This window comes from Stegodyphus dumicola, chromosome 2 (genome assembly GCF_044657685.1).
Source record: "Stegodyphus dumicola isolate Sdum_Otavi_A_Nest chromosome 2, ASM4465768v1".
Taxonomy (NCBI): Eukaryota; Metazoa; Arthropoda; class Arachnida; order Araneae; family Eresidae; genus Stegodyphus; species Stegodyphus dumicola.
In genome coordinates, this window is record NC_140769.1 from 235,985,572 (window position 1) to 236,010,707 (window position 25,136).

The 25,136-nt window shown below is 33.7% G+C and overlaps 1 protein-coding gene across 3 annotated transcripts in view; it reads right to left on the reverse strand.

The window, feature by feature from the left end:
- sbm (L-type amino acid transporter sobremesa) overlaps positions 1-25,136 on the reverse strand; it is a 180,723-nt gene that overhangs the window by 77,115 nt on the left and 78,472 nt on the right. The window contains exon 1 of one of the 3 annotated variants that reach the window (XM_035353826.2): positions 13,133-13,233. The exons of the other annotated variants lie outside the window; for them this stretch is intronic. The gene's annotated coding sequence lies outside the window, so the exon portion shown is untranslated. Of the gene's footprint in view, positions 1-13,132; positions 13,234-25,136 lie in introns of those variants that run through there. 3 annotated transcript variants of the gene reach the window in all.

A 25,136-nucleotide genomic window follows, 5' to 3' on the forward strand; every position in this document is an offset into this window, starting at 1 on the left:
GTATGGCTGTAAACATACATTTGGGTACTTGATATTAAAGATTGTTTACTTATGAGTTTTTCTGTTGAGACATTAACAAAAACAGGGATTTGAAAAACTATATCTCAACGTATGCAGGGTGTCATGAACGCCTCAGTCCGTTTCGGTGAAAAAGTAATTATTTCTCAGTTTTGATCTAGATATCAAGAAGGGACTAGAATGAGAGCAACAGGAAAGAATCACTGTTGTTGCAGCACATTTAAGAGAATTATCATATAAACCTTTCGGGCCAAATATGAGCATAAATTTGAAAAACCTGCTCCAACAATGGCGAAAGTTTGTCTTATGGTACTTAGCAGTATGTTAGATGGAAAACCTTCAATATAGCCAATAACACCTGTAGATATCCTGCAAAGTATTCAGCAAGCAATTAATAGTAATCCGACTGGATCTAAGTCTCAAATCGAGTATAAGTTGTTATGTGTTTTGCGTGATAGCTTTGTGGTTGAATAAGGCACCATGTAACAAGACGAAACACACATTTATTGAAAATAACATTCAAAGCATGATATTAAATTCAGAGCCGTACATCGCTCCTACAATATAGCAAAAATCTAGCACCTTCATCTTCTGAGGATAACATGCAACTCTTATAAAATACAGTAACCCTCTTTGGTGAAGAGGCTACACACGCCAAGCGCACTTTGTTGATAGCCAAACAGCCGCCAGATACTATATTTTGTTTGTTTAATTTTAAGTTTTCTTGCATTTGAATATGATAAGAATATTTTTTCAAGGTAAAATGTCGCAAAGTAGATTCGTCCTCTTTCCACTGTACGGGGTAAATTTATCTCACTATTGAGACTGCGGACAGATACAGTCCAGTTACGATCACGTCTTACTAAACGCTATGAACAGTATCTGTAGCTTTGCTGGAGTGACTAAATACACTCACTTCCAAACGTTAAGCAAGAAATGGAAGCAAAAGAGGAAAATGCTAATTTACGGAAGCCAATCAGAATTGAAGAGGATGCAATTCTCTGCAGAGGTAGATGGAAGTATGCAAATATGTTAGGTAACAGCCAATCGCGCTTTCATGTCAAGAAATATGTAAAAAGGCAGTCTTATAAAAAGCCAGCTTTATGAAGAGTTACAGAAGTTGATTGTAAGTGCTGATTTTCGTACAATTTGTTTTCAAGACATACGTGTTTCTATGACTTCCAGAAGACGCATGGAAGATTTTGAGCGCTGGCGTGCTGTGGGGCTCATTGAAGCAGGACAGTCGATCACAGATGTTGCTCTTTTTTTCTGCGTTCATCATTCTATAATTTCACGTTTATGGAAACGATTCCAAACCACACAGACAGTTGTCCGAAGGCCCGTAGCCGGTCGCCCAAGTGTTACAACTCCCGAAGAAGATCGATATATTGCTACTGTAGCCAAGAAAAATCGTAGAGCGACCTCCACACGTGTGACATCTATGGTTACAGCGTCCATTGGTAAGGCGATATCTGCAGCTACTGTACGCCGAAGATTACATATGAGTACACTGTACGCCCAAGTACCTCGAATTTGTGTACCTCTATCCGTCCAAATCAAGAGAGACACGATTACAGTGGTGCCGGGAACATGTCAATTCGAACGTGTCTGACTGAGGCAATGTCATGTTTATTGATGAGTCAAGACCTGCTCTGGAGCCAGATGACAAACGTACAAGGATATGGCGTGAACAACGAACACGCAATCAGTCCCAAAACATCACCGAACATCACGCATTCCGAGGCGGTATCATTATGGTGTGGCAGGGATTTCGTTAGGATACCGCACCGACGGCTGTCCGGTATCGAGATGAAGGTCCTAGAACCCATTGTGAGATTGTACGCTGCAGCAGTTGGCCCTACTTTTGTTTTAATGGACGATAACGCACGCCCCATAGAGCTGACATTGTCGATGACTACCTGGAGAGTGAAGGGATTGCGCGTATGACGTGGCCAGCATATTCGCCCGTCCTTAATCCCATTGAAAATCTTTGGGATGCTCTCGCCCGTGCTGTATCTTCACGTTTCCCACATCCAACCACTCTTATTGAGCTGGAAACTGCTCTAAAAGAAGAATGGCGATTGCTTAATTTTGCGGTGGTTGACCGCTTAATTGAAAGCATGGTCATAAGTTGTAAACTTTGTATACAGATGGGGAAGATCACATACCTTATTAATGTCCTTTTTTTCATTTTATGCTGTTTATTTCCACATTATACATAATTCTGTTTAAGTCTCCAGTATGTCATTATCTCATAACTTACAAAAATTTAATATTGTTTTCATTTCTGTATATAATTATTGATTTTTTTATGCATAAATATATACGCTACTTTTCTTTTCTGCCGAATTTTGTGTCAATCAAAGCAGTATTTGTTGATTTGTTTTGCATTTTACATCTTCGTGCTTAACTTTTGGAGTAAGTGTATTTTTCATCTGCTACGCCTTCTCATAAATTTGTAATTACGCAATATTCGCTCTTGTTGGCGTAGGTATTCCAAATTTCACCTGCTTGAATGGTATCGTAACATAACCTTTTTAAACGTGCTGCAAACAATAGCTATCTTTCAGTTATCATTCTACAGCCACGGATTTATATCTGGAATAAACTCAAGAAATAATTACTTTTTAATAAAATGGATCGAAACTTAACGGGCCTTCATGTGTAATCGAGTTTAAAATTTGGGTGCAAATTTAAGAAGTTGCAATATTTTGTCTTCTTAGATTAGTAAAGGTAAATGAGTGATGTTACTTACAAAGAAGTTAGATGTTACACACATATTTTCTAATTTATTTATCAAACTTTGAAATGACGTTTTAGGGATTATTACCTAGCTTTACAGAGTTCGTAAAGTGATTTTAGTTTATATTCATTTCGGGAAACAATGTGTAAGGAATAGATCCACTTTGTGTTCTACGATAATTACCTGAAGCCGGTCTTTTGTTTTCAAAGAACAGAATATTGATTTTTGAAGAAGAATGATCAACATTAGATCGCCACCGTAAATGCATATATACTTTAGCCAAAGACATAAATCAAGTGTAATTTAAAATAAAACTGCTGGGTGTTATAATATAAAATCAAAGGCCTGATCATTCTCTATCTTTTAAATGCATTGTGAGCATACATTTCAAATTTTGTAGGAGTTTAACGAATCTAAAACACTGGGCGGATAGTAAGATTTATTTTAATCAGCATTTTATTTCTTACGTTGAACCTTTTCTGTACCTACTACACCAGAGCACGTCAGTTTGATATAACTCTTTTAGTAATTTTTCATCGTTGTAATTATTTAGTTCCCTAGAAGAATTTAAAACAGAATATTCCAAATTCAAAGCTATAGTACGCAATTACGGTTAAGAAAACTAAAAGGTTTATAATTTTATTAACCGCAAAAGAGTAAGTTTGAAATTTCAGCAATGTTCGAGATAATGACTTGTCAAATATTGAGAATTATACTACACAATACATCACAATTTACAAGATACATCACAATTTAAAAGAGGGTAAATTGCTATTTATCATCTCGCTGGTGTAGCCTATTATAAGACCACAAATCTTTTTGGTGCATCGAAAGGTCCATTATTCAGGCTTCTGTCTGCATATTTAATAGAAAAACGAAGAGCTTCATCCAATCGGATTAATTACCAAAGTAAAAGGAAGTTATCTGGAGCAGATGTGACAATGCTAAAACATTTTAGCTAGAAAAACATAAAACAAGAGTCGCTCATATTATGATAGAACTTAATATTCTGCTGATTTCAACCGTTTTGACAAAACATGTTCGTCAGGTCTTCATATGTTAAATTTCCCTTACCGAGTAATCATTGCAAAACTTTTTATAACAGCGTACATGTCAAAAGTTGGTTTTGATGAAGTAAGGCAAGTAACAGCCACGAGTGTAGCTTTACCATCTTTCCAATTTTTTTGAAACTTTATAAGTGAACGGAAAATTCAAAGGCACCTAATTCGTGTCCAGACTGAAGCATGGAAGTCTACTAGTGATGGTTTGGGTAATAGTGTCGCAAAAGTCCTTAGGAACACTCATTGTTCTTGATGATGGCATCACTCCAGGCTTATCAATGGACCAAATCTATCCAGTTCTTCAAATTTCTTATCTAGAACAATGTGCCCCGTATCAGGATGATAATGCATTAAATTATAAGCTATTGCGCGCCATGATAATGGTTGTTTTCTTACACCGCTAACATAAAATGATATCGACAGAGTTCTGGAAGATGAATGGCTAATAAACGTTTCTACTTCTGAAGATGTGGGAACTATATCTTTGCCTTTGAAATCGAGGGAGTTTTATTCAAACTCTGTTATTATGTATTAAAGTATTGCCTTCTAGATGCAAGTGTTTTAGCCTCGTTATGCAGCCTATGAATGACTTTTATTATTTGATGATATTAGCAGGATTTCCCAACCAAGGTTCCGGGAAACATTCTTGAGGGTTTCCGCAAGAAATAGGGAAATAGCTCGTATGTTATAAAAGGGAAAATATTTTCCTGATTCGGGGCCGTATTTTGGAAACTTCAGTGGGGGAAGCGAGTGCGACTGAGAGTCGAGACGATGGTAACAGAAAACCTGTCTTTGGCTGTTCGGTTGTGATCGATTAGACTCATCAGAAGTCGTTAACCACTGAACGAGTTTCTTTGTTACTTGCGTTAACAGTTCAGTTGAAAAAAAAGAATGATGATTTTTAAAAAGTGGAACTATATTAACTTATTCTTTTTCGTTAAACTGTGTATTGGCACTGCAACACGAATCTAACTGAGCATAGGCGAACAGTCAAAGGCAAGCTTTTCATTTGTCACGGTCTAGAAGCTAGTGTGACTGTGTATGCATTAGTGATGCAAGAAGTGTAGAATGATGTGGTTAGTTAAACAAAGTGCTAGTGCGAGCTTTTTATTTTATTAATTTATTAGTATTTTACTCTGTTTTGTCTGTCATTTTTTAATCCGTCTATAGATTTTAAATGTTCTAATGTGGCAATACTTGAAGACAAACAAACCATATAATTCTAAAGCGACTGATGAAAATTTAGAATCTCATACAAAATTTCAAAAGCTTGATGAAGAAAGAAATGAAAAGAAAAGTTCGTTGTTACAATGAAAGTTATTTATCAATGTGCTTTACATGAACTGGTGATGCCCTCTCCCACTGTGTCTCGTTTGTGGTAAAAACCTTTCGATTGCAGCAGTGGCTTCAGCAAAACTGAACAGACAATTCACGATAAATTATACTAATATAAAAGATAAAACTGTTGATTATTCGAAACTCTATTAAAATCTCAAAATAAATAGACTACAACTTTTGTAAACACATTCATAGTTAGTGAAAAGGCTCAGAAAGTGAGTTATTTGGTAGCAAAGTTTATTGCACACAAAAGGAAAAGTCACGCAATCGGTGAGAATCTGCTAACGCCCGCATAATAAAATTACAGTGAGTAAAATCTTAGGAAAAGATGCAGTAAGGAAAATCGAAAATATTCCACTTTCGAACAATATAGTAGGCCGACGAAAAAATGATATTTCACATGATGTTGAAGAGGCTTTTTTGTAATAAACTGAAAAATGGCAATTTTTCAATTGAAGTGAATCAGTTAACTGACAAATGTTATGTTCTAGCACTTATAAGATTTGTTAATGAGGGAGAAATTCAAATTTCCTGGGCTGTAAAGAATTACTTGAGACAAGCAGAAGAAATAAATATATTTTATCTGCATATCTAGAAGAAAATAAAAGATCTTTCTTAAACGAATTTCATTGGCATTTGTACGGATGGCGCTACATCCATGGTTGACTCCATTAAACGGCTTTGTTAATCTTAAAAGAGAAAAAATGCCAGTGTTATTTATGCACAATATTTTATTTATATAGAAGTATTGATATTAAAATCTGTTGGTAATGAAGTACAAAACGTGTAGTGTTTGTAGTGCAAAATATGTAGAAACAAAAATATGCCATTGTTATTTAGACACAATATTTTATTTATATAGAAGTGTGTTGATATCAAAATCTGTTGGTAATGAAGTACAAAACGTATAATGTTTCAAAATCTTTTATTTATTTTTACTACAGTTATTTTAATTTGTGAGACTTTCCTGATTTCTCTTATTCCCCTCAGGTTTCCTCTCCAAAATGTGAATGCGTGAGGGTGAACCAGAGTTTTTAAACTGCTGGAGCGGAAACTTTAGTCAGAACGTGATTTCGCTATTTTGAGCGTACGCTGCTATTTTCTTCCAGCTATTAAACTTACTGTCAGCTACGCCAATTTATTGCCGCCAATTTATTATTCTGCCGGTGTATGGTTCCGAGTCAACCTGTTAGCTTAAGTTGAATTATGCAATCTCGCACTACTCTTTCTCTTTAAATTTAGTGTTACATTATCCTTTAAGTTCTCACCGCAAGTAGTCGGTGTTTGCAAGCACGTAAGTCCATGCTGTCTGTTAATTATATTGTGTTCAATGAAAGGGTCTTTTACACACATCTTCGTGTTGTGTTCATCTTCAAGCCTGTGCGAGAATTGTTTAGGATTACATAGATCTAGTCACATTTTATGATAGCTAAACAAACTAGAGCTTACAAAAGCATTTTATGAGGTTATAAAAATGGTAAACTTCATTAAATGAAAACCACTTTTTAAAAAGCTCTGTGAAAACATAGATAAAAAGTATACAAATTTGTTGTTTTACACTTAAGTCCAGTGGTTAAGTATAGACAGAGCTTTTAACAGGGTTTCTGAACTAAAACAAAATACGAGCACATTTTCAACAAAACGACAAGATTTTACTAAATGATTTGAAGATTAAATATGAGTGCACATGCTAGGTTATTTAGCAGATAATTTCATCACTTAAAACTGAATAAATTGAATAAGTTATTGCAAGGCGGCGGAGAAAATATACTAACTTCAAGTGAAAAAATTCTTGGATTTAAAAGAAAACTGAAAGAAAGATCATGCTATAAAAGGGAATCTTAATATGTTTGAATTACTAACGACATTAAGAAGTGAATATGGATACCAACAAATTTTAAGTTTTATTGTATCCCACCTAGATAAGTTGTCGCAGAAAATTGATTATTATTTCCATCTCTGTCAACAAAACTGTACGACTGGATAAGAAATCTAGTTTCTCGAGTTTCCGTTAATCCTCAGAACCTGACTTTAAAAGTAGAAGAAGATTACTTGATATTGGATGGTTAATTTAAAATAAGATATCTTTGGACAAATTCTGGATTTCATTTGAAAGTGAGTATTCAATAATTCAAAATATGGTCCCCATACCCTCCTAAAAACAGAGCATCTTATTTGAAGACTTTCCATGATATTGTACCATAAGGATTTCACGTACACTGCGCAAAAGAAAGGGGGGACAGTTCTATATCTCCTGTTCTACTGGGCTGATTGACAAAATTCAAATTGCGTTTTACATGTCTCGAAAGCGCGACTTAGGATATATAATAGATTTATATATAGCATTGTTCTATATAGATTTATATATATATAGATATATATAGATTTATTATATATAGATTTATATATAGCATAGGATTTTGACACAATAATAGGACTTTTTCTGAAATAACATACCAATTCTTTTTCCATGTTTCGATTCTACGAATTCAATTATTACTAGATATAAATTTTGTAAAATTTGGTGCAAAATTTACGGAGAAATTCCACAATTTATCTTGGCGAAATGTTTTCAGTTTGAGCCAAGAATAATTGACTCGGCGAACTTCCTAATATACGGCGACCAATTTTCCTTTCCCTTCCATTATGCCGGAGCGGAAAAAAAGGCACCTCGTAATATCTTTCTACATTGTGCATGAGCGGAATAAAAGTCACATCGTTCCTACTTTTAAATAATTTTATCAAAGTGTTTAAACCACATTTGATGTTTTATCGCTTTCAACAAATATGCCAAATTTCAAAACGTGCTAATATATAAATTCACGTATATCTTCGGAAATTTTGAATAAAGAACTGTAATGTTTTGCAGGTATGCTTAGGAATACGTCTACTTTAAGATGATGGTAAAACGTTCATAGATAATAATTCAAAACTTTTTTGAAAAATTTATAAAAATTATTTAAAAATACGAATTTAAAAAATATATCATAAAAAATGGGCGAATTTTATTTGGAATGAACCTAAATTTCAAACTGTGAAAGGAAGAATAAAATAAGTTTAACAAAAAAAGAGAGATTAATAAATATATATCAAACACAATTAACATTGAGGAGCTAAAATTTTGAGAGCTAATTATTTAAAAACTACTGGTGCGATTTTTACAAAACTTGATAGTTTGATGTAATTTGAGTTGTAAAATGGAAATACGGACACAAATTGATATGTTATTTCAGAAAAAGTCAGACATTGTGACAAAATACCTATATTAGAACACTGCTATATATAAATCTAGTACATATTCTAAGTCGCGCTTTCGATAAACGCAAGTTATGTTTCATCAATCGGCCCGGTAGAATGGGAGATATAGAACTGCACCCTTTTTTTTCGCTGTGCACACACAACATAAACGATGAATAACTTTTCGAGGTGGTATCTTTGACATTCTCCTTGACAATCTTTTAGGAATATTTATAAGTAAACTCTACTTATGTAAACTCAGTATATTCACTGATGATAATAATTTTCATTTCAAGCAAGAAACACCGTTTCTATTTATAAAATAATTAGCATTGCATAAATTTACTTCAAAATGAATATCGTTAATTTTCGCGTGCAATGAATGATAAAAAGTGACAAACTCTGAAAATATTTCTTACAGGTGGAAATCTCTCTTTTTCGGTTGTCATATTTTCCTTTTTTATTATTATAATTTTTATTATTAAATTGAAAAGAGCACTAAATTGTATACTACGCATTTGTAATTAAAGCAGTTTTAATAATATTCTAGTATAAAGTATTATCCTAGTTTTAAGATGTAAGTTTTCTTAATTAATATTACTCAAATACAAAAATTTGCCAAGTTGCGCCTTTGTTTCATGACGTAACTTCATTGACGTAATTTGTTCTGGTTATTTGATCAGACCGATGTAACGATATATTCTGAAATCTTGACAAGTTAAATGTTTTTCCTCTTGTCATTCTAGTGCATAACGACAGACAAGCATAAAAAATTCAAAACAGTTTATTCATTCCGAAACCGCACATAGCCGGTACATTCTAGTCAAGAAGGACGATCCCACCTCGTAACGACTTAGAGAATCAATACATAATACTGTTTCTCAATAAGTTGACTAGACTGCCGAAACGCGTATAATGCGTCTTGTTTATGGCTGAGGATTGCCAGAACTCTGTCTGAAGATCAGAGTTTTTAGATTGTAGACATGTAAATCGCTTTTCGAGCAAAGGAAAAATGCTCTGATTTTAGTTTCCTTATTGGTTTAATTTCCTAATTAGCACATTTAGTTTCCTAATAAAATATTACTAGCATTGCTAATTTAATCAGGTTATGCACATAATTTAATACAATAATAAATTATAGGTAATATATATAATACTTCTATTTTAATACGCATATATTAAGTAAATTGACTTAACACCACTAATGAGATCTATTATAATCTGCATTTTTCCAAAGGCGGAGGGTGGTGTGGTGTATTTAATTACGGCAAAGCACACTAGGGCTATCTGCCTAAGGGGAGGGATGCCTTCGTGGAGGACTTTCTAAGGGAAACTGGCTCGTATACACGTTACACATGGGGAAAACCACAAAAACACCCATGCAGCCAGCCTGTTTGCGGGATTCGAATCTCGGACCGAACTGCCAGTGTTCAGCGACTTTACCGCTCGGCCGCTGGTGGGCTTCCAAAGGCGGAGGGAGTAAACGGTTTTGATTTGGAATATTTCCTATTTTCATTTTAAAGTGTCCATAAAGAATTAATATAACCATGTAAAATTAGCCGAAGTATAGTAAATCAAACATAAAAATAAATTAAGAAATGTAAAATAAATCAAATAGTTCTTTAGAGATAAAAGAACAATTTAAAAACTGGTAGGAAAGTAAGTAATTTAAATAGTCGCTTTTTAAAAGCGTTCCTCATTTATTGCCTTCTGTAAGTTCCATTCATTTTGAAGCATTTATCCTAACTCTATCACCAACGAAACAGCTATTTAATATTATCATTTATCTTTCTTGTAGTATATAAGACAAACATTTCAATTATTTGAACTTAATTTTTCTATTTTATTTAAATTATATATATATATACCGCGCTGCCCTTCCTTACACAAGGTAATATTATTCAGTAATAATATTACCTTATACGTATTTACTCGCGCTCCCCTTCCTTAAGGCGTTCAGAAAGCGAGCTTCCCTAAATTTTAAAACTGATTCTACAATCGTTATTTTCGTCCTACTAACTGATTTGCTTGTGGATTTGGGGTGCACGGGTTCTGACTAATGGAGAAATAATAGTGAAGAGCTTCAAAAAAACTAGAAATCTATGCTGTTGATGGTTCTATAGTTCATTGTATGTGAGAATGCTGATTGAGAGGTAAAGAATACGATGACAATGGTAACGATGTCGACGACTTGCAAACCGTAGCACATACAACAGTTCCAGTATCACTAAAGTTATTTAATACCTAGAGAGTAGCAGTGACAACAAAAAGAGAGGAGCAAGATTCAGCATACAGAGAAGCTAAATTGAAGATACCTTATTAGATATTTTAATTTTAATAGTACTGAGTATTCTTATTACAATGTAGATTTCTTTTAAATAAAAAAATTGTGATAGTTACTGGTACTTTACCTATGAATAATCATACTGGGGCGACTGATCACGATTTTCATTTTGGTTCTGCGGAAGTTATTCAAAATTTCTTTAGTTGGATTTTCTTAAATCTTTTGATGTATACAAAAAGAACGGAACTGTGCCGGATCACCCTCAATATCGATACAGTTTTATTCCAATTGTATGCTCAACTAAGTTGGATTTTCATGCCTAATTTTAAGCTCAAAACTCATACTGTAATCGTCTTGTGCAAATGCAAGTTAAAATATTGTGTTGTTATGTATCCAGGTTATTTAAGATTATATGATATGTTTAAGATTCATACCATAGATTTAAAAGCTCACTTGAGCTGAATTTACGTTTGTTTATTAGAAAAATTAAATATGCCCCCACTTTTGCATCAAATAAAAGAATTAGGATGGAAGGTTGCAAAAATCTGGAATATACCAGTGTTATTGCAAATAGTTTCTTCCTACTTCATCTAGACCATAGAATGACGAAATACATTTAATCAAGAGGAAACAATTGAAACTGCTCAAAAATGACACAGCATAGATTAACGGAAGACGGCAAAACAGAAGCTAGAAGACTGATTTAAAGAAAAATGAATGGCAGCGTTAAATATAGGTGAGAAGAGGGGAAATAAAAAGGTTTAATGAGCCATAATGCTATAAAAAGAAGGATGATGATGATTTATGATTTAATTAGAGGACGTTCAGCTGAAAAATTGGTCCGCACATTAAATAAATTTTTTGAGTATACTTTGCTTACATTGTTTTTTACCCTTCTAGTGTTAATCTGTTTATATGCAAGAGTATGAGTAGATGGGAGAGTTTTTCAGAAGCGTAAATATTTTTTATTATGGAATGTGCAAGCGAAGTTCTCAAAGGTCTGTTATCTTTTACTAGGAACGGAGACCTTTTCGAGGTTTGCTGAGCATCCCTTAACTACTACTTCAATTAAACCTTTAGTCAACGAAAGAGGAGATGCATTTTCAAATGTTTATATTTGAAGTATGAAACTGCAGGACCTGCCAGTTTGGTAAAATAAAGAATTAAATATGAAACATAACAACAATGAAACCATAATTTCAGTAATAATATTACAATATTTATGATGTTTATCAGGGAAATAATTAATTCTACAGAAAAAAATAATAAAGTGTTTTGATGAATATATAGCGAGGAGTAAGCTATATTGCCGTATTTTTCATCACATTCATGTATGATCATTATTTTGGAACAGCTTCGTTCGTGGCGACCTTTTTATTTCTGATATTTTACCCAAAAGAAGCATGCTTTTATGTTAATGCACATATCTGTATAAAAAATTTTCAGACACGACGTACACAAAATCTGTATTCGTATACTGAATCTTTTTATACCTTACATAAATCTATGCTGAGCCATATCAAGGCGATGAATAATCGAATCACCTTTCTTTGAAACAACCATTCACGCTAAAACTGTAAGAAGCGTGAATGGCCTAGATGTTCATTGCTTACTGCAGAAGGAATGAGCACTCTCGGATATAGCAAGATGGTTTGATATGTCATTCAGCAGATTTCACTATAAAAATACCAGAGGAGGTTTTTGTAGACACATTCATAGCTCTGGTCACCAAGAGTATGGTTACCGAGATCACCATATCTTACCAGTAGAGAATATTTTTGGGAACACTGAAAATAAATTATGTACATAAACAATACACTCATCATAAAAGAACTAAAAATGAACAGCGCTGTTTTCATACAGAATACACATAAGCAAAGGTTTTGTAAAATTTCTAAAAGCATAGTAAAACATGTAGACAAATGCACTGAATTTGGAGGTATGTCCTTTCCAGCGTAATACTACAGGCAAGGTATGTACGCATAATGCTGAATTTACGCTATAAGAGTATGTTGAAGATTTTGATAAAGATTTTAGAATGCTATTATCAAGTTTGAACTCCCAGATGAGTTCTATTACTCACATAAACATTTTTCTAGTAGTTCCAATACGTATAAGATTCTTTAGTTTTCTTCTTTCCCGTTATTATCCAAATAACTTCTTCATTTGGGAAATTAAATTTCGGAAGTCTTTTCATTACATCTCATTCTCTCAGCTGAAAACGAAGTTCCATTATTAATTATTCGCACTATTTTATTGCTCATATATGCATTTCACTAATCCAATACTTCTTTTGTTCCAATCTAACAGAATTTTTAATATAAATGCTAATCAATAACTTAACAAATTTGTTAAGAATGGCTTAAAATTAACTATACCTATAAAGTAGAGGGTAAAAATTCTAAAGAGAGCAAAAAGCATTTCGGATGTAATCTTATTCTAGGTAAGTACCTCTTTCTTTCGCTGATAAATTTCTCACGTAAGAGTTTCTTTCAGCCCAAAATTCTTCGTTAACTCAAGACAAAATTATCCCAGCATCTAAACGGCACATGAGTCTAAAAGAATGTTCTTTTTGGCTTAGAGTCCATTATCTCTCAACCTCATTTCCTGCGTTTCGAGAAACGTCATCTCAGTAAGAGCATGCGACTGCTAGAGGCTCCTCCATTTTGTGATCCAGAAAGAATGGCGCACTTTGTTACTGCTTAAGGATTCAAGCATTGTTCTGCTGACTGTCAGTTTGTATAAGGGAAAACAGCTCTATTGGGAATATTTATGGTCTTAAAAAAGCTGAAAAGTTTTGATCACGTATGTTCATAAACTATTTATCACTTGAAATTATTATATGAAACTTTAAAGAATTTTGAATTGGGTTGAAAACTTATCACAGAATTTTCTTTAAAAATCAAAACTTGGATGCATGTTTTTTGAGTGAATATTTTAAAGCAAGGAAAATATTGCATAGTTCTAAATAAATGCAGATTTATTTTACAAATAAAAGAAAGGTTGTCTTTAGAAATACATTCATAACTATCAAAGATAAAACTCCAATAAAGCATTAGTTAAGATTCCGGATATCTTGACATCGTATTTTTTGTTTAAATTATTTTTTTCATATGCCTATTTTAGCTCCTGTTTTTAACTTCTAATCAGGAATTAATTACTTGCGACGCCTTGCCAAAGAACACAAATTAAAGATTATGATGTTCGTAATAGAGTTAACGATAAAAATTAATATATTTAGGATAATGTCTTAAAATATTACTTTCGCTTATGTTTAGCATATTAATGTGTCACAAAGGGTACATAATTATGAAACGGAGTGAATATATAACTCCTAAATTAAATAAAGTAATTGTCTCGTTAATATTTCCTCTCAGAAGGACAAATAAAACATTTTGAGTATAATTACAATTTTATGGAATTTAGAAGACTGGGGGTCACTCCAAAATGATTATTTAAATGGTTTTAGAGTAATTTAATTAGGAAGTCTGTTAAATCTTAAAAGAATGTAAAACATCCCGCAAGTTTTCAAATGTAACTTAGAGTAAATGAACTCTTTTTCTTTAGACTTGCATTAAGAAATACTTTGTAAATTATTAATAAAGTAAACCTAATACTATGTAATACTTCACTTATTTCGTTGCTTTTTTATTATTAGCTTATAACATGAAGTTTTCGAAAAGACTGTATGACCAACTCTCTTGATTTTCTAGATATTAACACAGATATTTACTGTGCAAATCAGTTAGAATGAAGCAAAACGTAATATAGGAATTGTCTTTGAAGTACTTCATTCAGCTTAGAAGATAACTTAAAGAGAAGGTGCCTTACATTGAACCTGAAGACAACAAATGAGACAGAATTAACAGCGCCACACATGCAGATAGAGTAGAGCAGCTGCAGCGATCGTTTTGGCACGCTTACCAAATATTTTCTACTGTTTTTCACTGTCACATTTCTGTTTATTGGGCATCACAATCTTGTAAGATTTCTGCCTGTTTGCTCTGGGAAAGCAAAGAATCCTTTTTGGTACTTGATTAATTGAATTCCATATAATGTTTAAGAAGAGGGATAAAAGGAATCTTCGCTATAATTCAAAACATCTGAATGATAGTTTTAGCAGTTTATAGATGTACAATGCGAAAAAAAATAAAGGGGGGGGGGGAACAGTTCTATATCTCCCATTCTAATGAGCCGATTGACGAAATTAAACTTGCGTTTTTCATGTCTCAAAAGCGCGACTTAGGATATATATTAGATTTATATATAGCATCGTTCTAATATAGGTATTTTGACACAAAATCGGACTTTTTATGAAATAACACACCAGTGTTTTTCAATATTTTACTTCTAGACTCAATTTACGCCAAACTACCAAGTTTTGTAAAAATCGCACGAGTAGTTTTTAAAAAATTAGTTCTCAAAATTTTAGCTCCTCAATGTTAATTGAGTTTGGTATATATTTATTAATATGTCTTTTTTATTAAACTTATTTGATTCTTCCTTTCCAATTTCAAAATTTAGGTTCATTCTAAATAACATTCACCCATTTTTATTACATTTTTTAATTTGTAGTTTTAAATAATTTTTATAATTTTTTTAAAAACAATTTTGAATTATAATCTATAAGAATTTTACCATCGTCTTAAAGTAGACATATGTCTAAGCATACCTGCAAAAAATTACAGTTTTTATTCAAAATTCGGAAGATATACGTGAATTTATATATTAGCCCGTTTTGAAATTTAGCATATTTGTTGAAAGCGATAAAATATCAAATGGGGTTTAGACACTTTCCTAAAATTATTTGGAAGTAGAAACGATGTGACTTTTTTCCCTCTCATGCACACTGTAAGAAGGTAGGAACAAAATGCCTCCGCATAATAGAAGGGAAAGGAAAATTGGTTGCCACATATTAGGAGGTTCGTCAAGTGAATTATTATTCTTGGCGCAAACTGAAAAAAAATTTCGCCAAGATAAATTGTTGAACTTCCCCATAAATGTTGCACCAAATTTTACAAAATTTAATATCCAGGCATAATTTAAGTCGTAGAATTGAAGTATGGAAAAAAATTGATATGTTATTTCAGAAAAGTTCGATTTTGTCTCAAAATACCTATGTTGGAACAATTCTATATATAAATATAATATATATCCTACGCTTTCGAGACATGAAATACACAATTTGTATTTTTTCAATCGGCCCAGTAGAACGGGAAATATAGGTCCCATTTTTTTTCCGCGGCGTACAGGCTCAAAAATAGAATAGCATTACTGCTTGCACTTTATTAATAACCGTATAAAAGTTACGTAACAAGAATATGAAAATTTTTAGATTTGATTTAATTTTAAAAGTTATACAAAATATTACCATTTCCCAGTTATTCTTGAGGGCTTGTGGCACAATCTGTAGAGCGGAAGAACAAAGTTTTGTTAGGAGTTCAAGTCCTAATGGAACGCACTAACGGCCCTGACGCATTCACTGTTCTCCTCTTGATTAATGCAAATATGAGCCATTATGTAATTGCCTGGCCCACCAGCGGCTGAGCGGTAAAAGCCGCTGAACACTGGTAGCTTAGTCCAGGGTTGGAGTCCAGGCGCGAACGGACTGGCTGCATGGCTACTTTCGTTGTTTTCCCCATGTGTGACGTGTATAAGAGGCAGTTTCCGTTAGAAAGTCCTCCACGAAGGTATCCCTTTCCTGAGGCAGATAACCTTAGTGTGCTTTGACATAATCTAATAATGAGAATCTAGATATAATTCCCAGTTCTTATGAATTCCAAAATAAACGGGACTTTCTACACGTACTGGTGTGCCTACTCATATGCGTTACATTTATGCCTAGCTTTCAAATATACTTAACATAAAAAACTCATTACTAATTTCTCCAAATAAATAGAAGAGAGCTCGTTTGTGAGAGCAGAGCTGCTGTGTATGTTTGCATTCTATAAAACCGCGGCGTTGAACCAAATTTTCCGTAATAATAATGAATTATTCAAAACTTATCTACAGAAAAAGCTAATCCTATTTTAGACAACTGAAACTTATTAGTTTCACCTCGTAAGTCTTTAACAACAACAGTGTCAAGCAAGGAAACAGATTAATTTCAAGAAAGGTAAACAGAGTTTAATTACATTTTCTCCTTCCAAATCAAATTTAAAATTAACTTTTAGCTTTAAATGGAAAAAAATATTCTAGGGTATTCGGCATTTTAGTAGCGCTGAGTATAATAGAAACGTGGGATAAAACTTTAGATCTGTTTAGATGGAATTTAAATGTCAAAGGTCAAATCAGAAATGCAAAATGAAGTGCGGTGTCTTCTATACCTTCAGGAAATAGCATCAAAGCTAACACTGTATAGGAAGAATGAATTAATTATGAAAGGAGGCTTAAAGTAAATAAACAGATCAGATGAGAAATATTTATTTTTATACTTTTAATAGAAAATATTTTATACTTTAAATATTTATTAGTGTTGAAACGTATGAAAACATCTATAAAGACGCTTTTAGTGAAGCAATGGCAGAAGATCCGGGTGATGTAGACACAGGTAGGAGAGTGTAAACGTTCATACAAACAAGCGAAAAGCTGCATAGTGATACTTCTAAACTCTAGGAATTCTGCATGGGTCATGGTCCATATGTGAGCTATTTATATCGTTTCGGCTTTTGGGATAGTGATTGATACACATTTGGAGGCATTGGTGATCCTGGCAACTATTTATTCGAATACCCTGAAACGAGAAATTTACACCTTCGAAAACTATCCAAAAGCTAAAAATATAGGCAGCTAAAGTAATCTAAAAGTATCTGCAGCAACTCATACGCAATTAAATACATTCACAGGTGCACCAATGTAGTTTTCTCAAACAGATCGTAAGACTATTGAGTACTTCCAATGATACTTTTGTATGCATAAATACTTTCTGCAGTGTAGTTCCGAATAAACTTAATTCTATTCATTTTATTCCTAGCACTACGCAGTTTTCAGTATGCATGGTTTTCAGTACAGTTGTACAAAGGCATATAAACACTTTTACGCATTTTGTTCGAACGTGTATCTCCAATGAAAATTCTGCATAATAGCATTAACAGTACATGTTCAACAGTTTTGTAACGACGTGTAATGTCGTAACACAGTATTACACTATTAATAAAAGGTTATTCATTGTTAAATATATGTACTTGTACCTGTGCACCAATGTATTTGCACTATAGAAGTGCACGAACTTTTCTAACAGTATTTGTGGACAATATTGTACAGTAATATTGTCCTTATATATATCTGTAATAGTTGTTTGCCATGTATACTTCTTTACATATGATATATACCAGTATGTTTGGAGCTCGTCACAGACTCTTTCCCGACAACCACTTAAACGATGAGCTGTTTAGCCGACAGCAGTTAACCGACAGGTTATTTAACGAACACGTAGATTTAGCCGACAAGTACATTTAACCGACTCGGACATTTAGCTGACAGGACATGTTAGCCTACACAGATATTTAGCAGACAGGTCATTTAGCCGACAAGACGTTTAGCCGACAGCATGTTTAATCGACAACACAGTTAGCAGACAAGCTTAATTAATAGCGCGTACACGGAGACAAAACATGCAACAATAGTTTAGCAAACTTTGGTCATGTTTACCTGACAAAAGGTCGTTTCCAAAGTACACAACAAGATAGTTTATGGACAAGTACCAAATGTTAGTCTTTATTTAATCTGAAAGAAAGTATAGATTGTAAAATTAAATAGTAAAGCAAACTTATTTTGGAGTAGATTTTTGAAATAAACTTCAAGAGTGATCAGGCATAGATCTGTGTATCTGAGAAAGAAAAAAGTAATATTTTAGCAATGAACAGCAGCGAAACGATTTTATGTGAAAAGCAACTGGTTGAGCAAAGTGAAAACTAACGTAACCGGATTTGTTAAGGGAAACAATTTTAAAGTTATTGAAATACTAATGGTATTAACTAAAATGTGAAATGTGAGAGAATTCAAGCAAATCAAATTTACTGATTGAAGAAGCTTTACGGCTATAATAATAAATAAACTTGATGAACAATAATACCTGTGGTGTAATACCAACATATAAAAAAATAAAATAACCATAATGACTATGATGTCCATCTCCAGTGGATTTCATCTCATGTAGACATTTACGACAATGAAATAGCGGAAAAAACCGTAAAGGAGGGTTGAACTCATTTTACTCTCTCCCCTTCCGGTTTTGCTTTTTTAGATCTCTTCTCCCTGAAAAGTCACAAAATATAGTGGAGTGGTTTGTGGCCCTAGCCCATCACTTGTATCTGTGTAGTAGGTCGGGAATGTCTCTAACTCTTACATGTGACTACCAAGTGACCACTGTGGGAGAAGGGAAGTCTTCGACACTTGCAACATGTGCCGCGAACATGAGACTTCGGCCGAACACACCTTGGATTGTTTAGGCCTTTCAAGAGAGGGCATATTTTCCAATCCGCTTCAAGTTCTCTTTATCTTAGGGTCAACGGACTTTCGGATCTAGTCTAACTTCGTCAGACATTTGGAGAATAAGCAACAACAACAACACAATAATAAGAAAACAAAAACGTGTAGTGCTTAAACAGTACTTAATAGGTAACTACGAAGTACCTGCTGGCTATCATAAAACACATTTTGAAGTTAAAAAATAATCGTAACTGTACTTCCATAATACTATCAAGGAAATTTTTTATAGAGTTCTTAAAAATCTCATTTTTGATTTTAATTCTTATGGAATTTTAGTTTATCATATCACTTTCGTTTGACATATATCGCCCAGAATGAAAGAGCATGGAAATGTCTCGTCCGGAACATGAATCATATGTTTGAAAAGGAGAAATAAACAAATTTTTGATAGCTAATCACAACTGGACACTTAATCATAATTTTGACTTCAGATCTGCGAAACGTGTCCGTAAAGAATCTTCAGTTAGTAAATTGAGTTACTTTCAAACCTTTCACTTTAACAAAACTTTTTCATCTTTAGTTAGTGGCATTAATTTTTCGACGCTTTAAATATTATAATATCTTAGCTTTTTCCTGTTTTATTACTCTTTTTCTCAAGAGATCACATTACATCCGTTTTCGCGTTGCTCACCCCTTTCACTTCCATATAAAATCATTTCGCTTTACCCAAAGCTAAAATTTTCTTCCCCACTCCTGAAACAGAGAGTTCTTTGTCCAATCGATCTCGAAATTGATTTTAAAATCTACGACAAACGTAAAGTTATTTTTTTGTGTAATTTTAATATCTGTATAGCATCAAAGAAAGACAAAAATGCGCTACTTGTCCATAAACCTTGTCGTGTATCCTGAAAACGGCCTTTTATTGGAAAAATAACGGCAAATTTTGTTAAAAGATGTTTTTATCTATATATACGTATTGTCAGATAAACGTATTGTCAGTTAAATGCGTTGTTGGCTAAATATCTGTTCTGTTCGCTAAATGTGTTGTTGGCTAAATGTCTTGCCGGTAAAATATCTGTATAGACTAAATCTCTTCGTTAGCTTTACGTCTATGGCCGCTAAATGCCCTATTGGCTAAATGTTCTGACGACTAGGTGTCTCGTCGGCTACGACACTAAGGATGTATATGTTCATCTGTACTGAACACTTGTGAAATTATAGAGAACTCTGAAGTAAACTTCTGCCGAACAGTAAATTTGAAGTCAATTTCAGCCAATCGAACAGCATATGCATCATTTTTTTTGTCCCTTAACAGCTGAACGCTCATAATAGAATGTTCAGCCCGCATGGCTAAACTTTAACCCCTTATATTGTCCTTTTGTTGCCATTTCCTACAAAGATGGCTCTTAGATGACATGTCTTTTGCCATTTGGATGAATTTAAAATCACTGGCAAGGCTTAGACAGGCTGCTAAGCACAATTCTCAAGAGAACCAGCTGCTCTGTCAATAGAATAACGTATTGAAAATTCACTGGATTTTCAGGGCTAAACAAACATTAAAAATTTCGTTGTTTATTAATCCTAAAATTCAATTTATTGAGCAAAAATATTATAAACAATAGTAATTATAATTTTATGAAAAGATTCAGTTAGTGATAACAATTATTAATATTTACTTCATTAAGGGCTATGAAACGCGAACTAAATTTATTACACTATGACAAAGCTTACTAGCACTACCTGCTTATGGGAAGGGATGCTTCCGTGGAGAATTTCCTAAAGGGAACTGGCTAGTATTTAATGTACTTATAACAACGGAAAAACAAGAAAACGCTGCAATATGCTTTCTTAGGACATAAACGGTCGTCGTAGTACCAGTGTTCTACTACCTTATTCCTTTAGCCGTTGATGCATTAATGAAGAACAGCCTAGTAATATCAAAAATGAGTTTAAATAAACAGTATTAATTCTATTTATAAATGCAGATATATTTCTCATCGAAAATATATTATTCATTATAATTTATTACATTGCGGTCAGATTAATGAAGAATATTTTATACTCATTGTAAAAGTCGAACAAAACTATAATTTCAATTGAATAGATATTTATGTTTCTGAAGAATCTTCCGTATGAAGCTGCGCTCTTCAAAATTGTGATCTCCTTTCTCACTAGTAAATAAATTTTAAAATTCGTATTTAACAAAAGAAGCAAGAAATAACGAAACTGCAGAAAATTCGATTGCGCAAAATTCAAAGGACACACACACACACACACAAAAAAAAAAAAAAAAAAAAAAAAAAAAAAAGAAAGAAAGAAAGAAAGAACTTTCAAAATATTTTCTCTGATAAAATGTTGATTTGTATAAATGCTTCTAAAAGCATATTTTCTTTAGTATTTGGATTGTAACCCATGAAATATCTACAGAAAACATAGATATAATTATAAGCCCTAATTTCCTCCAAAATATTATTGTATTGGGACTTTTTCCCAAAGTTTATTAGAAGAGCACAAAATTGCTCAAAAAATGATTAACAGTTTAAATAAAATGCATAATTTTTATTACAAGAGGATTTTAATTGAGTGAAAGAAAAAGATTTTATTTTCTGGGGGAAAAATATATATATTATAAAATCAATAGACATCGGAAACTAAATTTAGTTTAATGTACATATAACTACAAAAAATTACATACATTTGCTCTAGTCGATTATTATTTCAGTCATAAAATGCAAAGAGAAAAAGATCTGCAATGATATTTTGAGTCAATATATTTTACATAGGTTAAACAAAAATTATCGTTAATACAATAATAACACAGATATAGGTGATGACATATGATAGAATTATCATTAAAACCAAACTTCAGTTTAAATACTCTTAGCCTGATTTGATAATTTAACCTGATTTTCTGGTAGGGAAAATGAAAGAAGTACAGTAAAGATCTAAATGATAATAAATAGTTAGATTAATATAATGGAACATAACAACTGATCAACGTCTCTAACCAATATTCAGTGATGTAATTATTTATGCGAATTATCTGCAATTCAATGTAAAATTGGACTTCTGCTCATAGGTTTGTAGATTTTATATTAATTAATGAATTATCCTATCTTGTATTGAATCCTTATTATTGAACTATACTATCGCTTCTGTTTTTCGTCACCCTTTACCAGGATAAAAATTACATGCGTGTATTTAAAAGCATATTTTTTGAAAGGGTGAAAAACTGATTTAAAATGAATTCTGAAGAGAATTTTTCGTGGCGTCTGTGCGTACGTACGTATCTCACATAACTCAAAAATGAGTAGCCTCAGAACGTTGAAATTTTGTACGTAGGACTGCTATAACATGTAGATGTGCACTTCGTATTTTGGTTACAATCGGCCGCACCAAAAGTATATAAATATATGTATATATATATATATACACTGACTACCAATAAGTATTTGGACACTGTGATAGAAAAGAAAAACTAACTTTATTCAAAATCAATATTTGGTAGAGCCTCCACGAAAGGTAATTACAGCGTGGACCCTCCGGGGCATACTTTCCACAAGTCTTTGTATAAGAGCTAGTGGTATTTTCTTCCACTCGGCTTGGAGAAGACATAGAAGTTCCTTCACCGAGTTTGCACGGGTAGTGCACCCCTGAATTCGGAGTTGCAACTCATCCCAGAGGTTCTCGATAGGGTTCAGGTCTGGACTCTGGGCAGACCAGTCCATTCGATGAACACCATTGGCACCATACCAAGCCTTCGTTAACGTCGAAACATGACAACTGGCATTGTCGTCCTGAAAGTAACGGGGGTCCAACCCGTCAAACTGCCACAACGTAGGAAGCACATTGAATACCATGAATGGGGACCAAGGGTCCCAGCCCATACCAGGAGAACCACCCGCAGACCATAATTCCACCTCCGCCGAACTTGACTGTTGTCACAATGCATTCTGGCAGGAGACGTTCTCCAGGTAGACGCCAGACCCAGACCCTGCCATCCGAACGGTAAAGGGTGAACCTTGATTCGTCACTCCAAAGAACCCGTTTCCACTGATCTACGGTCCAATTTCGATGTGCTTTGCATCACATTAACCGAGTAGCGCGGTTAGACTTTGTGGTGTGTGGTGGTGGTGTGGTGTATTTAATTATGGCAAAGCACACTAGGGCTATCTGCCTAAGAGGAGGGATGCCTTTCGTGGAGGACTTTCTAAGGGAAACTGGCTCGTATACACGTTACACATGGGGAAAACCACGAAAACGCCCATGCAGCCAGCCCGTTCGCGGGATTCAAACCTCGGACCGAACTACCAGTGTTCAGCGACTTTACCGCTCGGCCGCTGGTGGGCCGGTTAGACTTTGTGATCAAAGGCTTATGGGCAGCAGCACGACCATGAAAACCAAGGAGATGTGCTTCGTTACGGATGGTATTCATTGAAACAATACTCCCGGATGCCTGTTGAAACTCCTCGCGGGTGAGGGCCATCGGTTAGGTGCAGTTCTTCCGAATTTCTCTGGACAGCACTCGTCGGTCCCTATCTCCCAGTTTCGTTGGTCTGCCGACTCGGGGCACATTCCGACAATCATCGCTCACCTTCCACTTCTTAATCACACAGGCCAGTGCCGATTTTGGGTACTTCAAATGGCTATATATGTCCCTTAAGGATCGGCCACATTTGTGATACCTGATAATTATACCTTTCTCGAAATCAGAGAGCTCCGAACTGTGAGGCATCTTGCATGCAACTAAAGCAGATGCTGTTTCCTACACGATATATACCGGCGGAGCCCGTGACGTACCTTAGGACCGCAGATATCGTCATTTGCATAGGTGTCCAAATACTTATTGGTAGTCAGTGTATATATATATCCGCTCTGTTACTTGGCTCTGTAATGTCAGTTTCTTTATTCTTATATGTTTGTAAATTGTGTATTTTTTGCTTTAAAAGTGATTGAATTATGCTGTTCTTATCTTTTGGTTAAGGTTTTTATGCCTTTAGTAAATCCGTATGCAATAGTTTTAGAATTATCAACAATTTAAAAGTTTTTAAAGTGCCGCTAAGCCTAATTTTTTTTTGCCATGGAGACTATGTTTGTTTACATTTGAAACAGCAGAACAGTAGATTTGTTGCCAATCTAGAGAAAGTAAGCTTCGCAATAACAAAGATAACGCCTTCTTTTATTATTGCGAATTAAATCATGCTTAATCCATTGTGGAATTTTTTCGAGGAAATAAGTGTTTAAGATTTACTTCATAATTTACAGATATTTTGAGTTTTTATGTATTTTGCCTTGTCGCGAACTAAAAACTGAATTAAGTGAATGAGAAATACTGAATCGCTTGTGAAAAAAGAATTTTTTTGTTGTTGTTGTTTGCTTAATTTCTTTTATATATCGTTTTAGATTTATTATTAGTATTTGAATAGAACATGTGACAACGATTAAATAATTCTTAAGATGATATACATTTTGTGCATTCTGAGTTAAAAAAATGAATTAAATGTAATGCTGTTAAGTGAACCTAGGGCCAGAGTGTCGCTATGGGAAACAAATATAGTGAATTTTAAAGAATGCATTTATTCTATTGTGGTTTATGCGCTATCGACGAAATAAATTTAATTCAATCCAGTAAGTTTAATTGAAATTGTAGGGGAACCTAATTTAATGTTTCTATATAATTATTAAGACTTCCTAATTGGCAACATGATGTAATGTTTTGAATAGTTATTAAGATTGGCCGTGTGGCAACAACGAGTCGAGCTAACAACGTCATTACTTCGAGGGTTCCTTGATAAGCGCTGCGTAAGCTTTATTTCTTAAAAGTTTGTTATATTTTATGTAAAAAATAAGTAACATGTTGCAAACAAGAATGGAAACTGTAAAAATGAACATACTGTTTCTTTTAAGACCAAAATAAGCATTTATTTCATTTATGAAATGCTCTGGCTGGTCAGTTTCGATTTCGCTTATCCATCAAATCCACAAAGTTCAAGAAAAAATGTGTATAATATAATAATCCGTACAA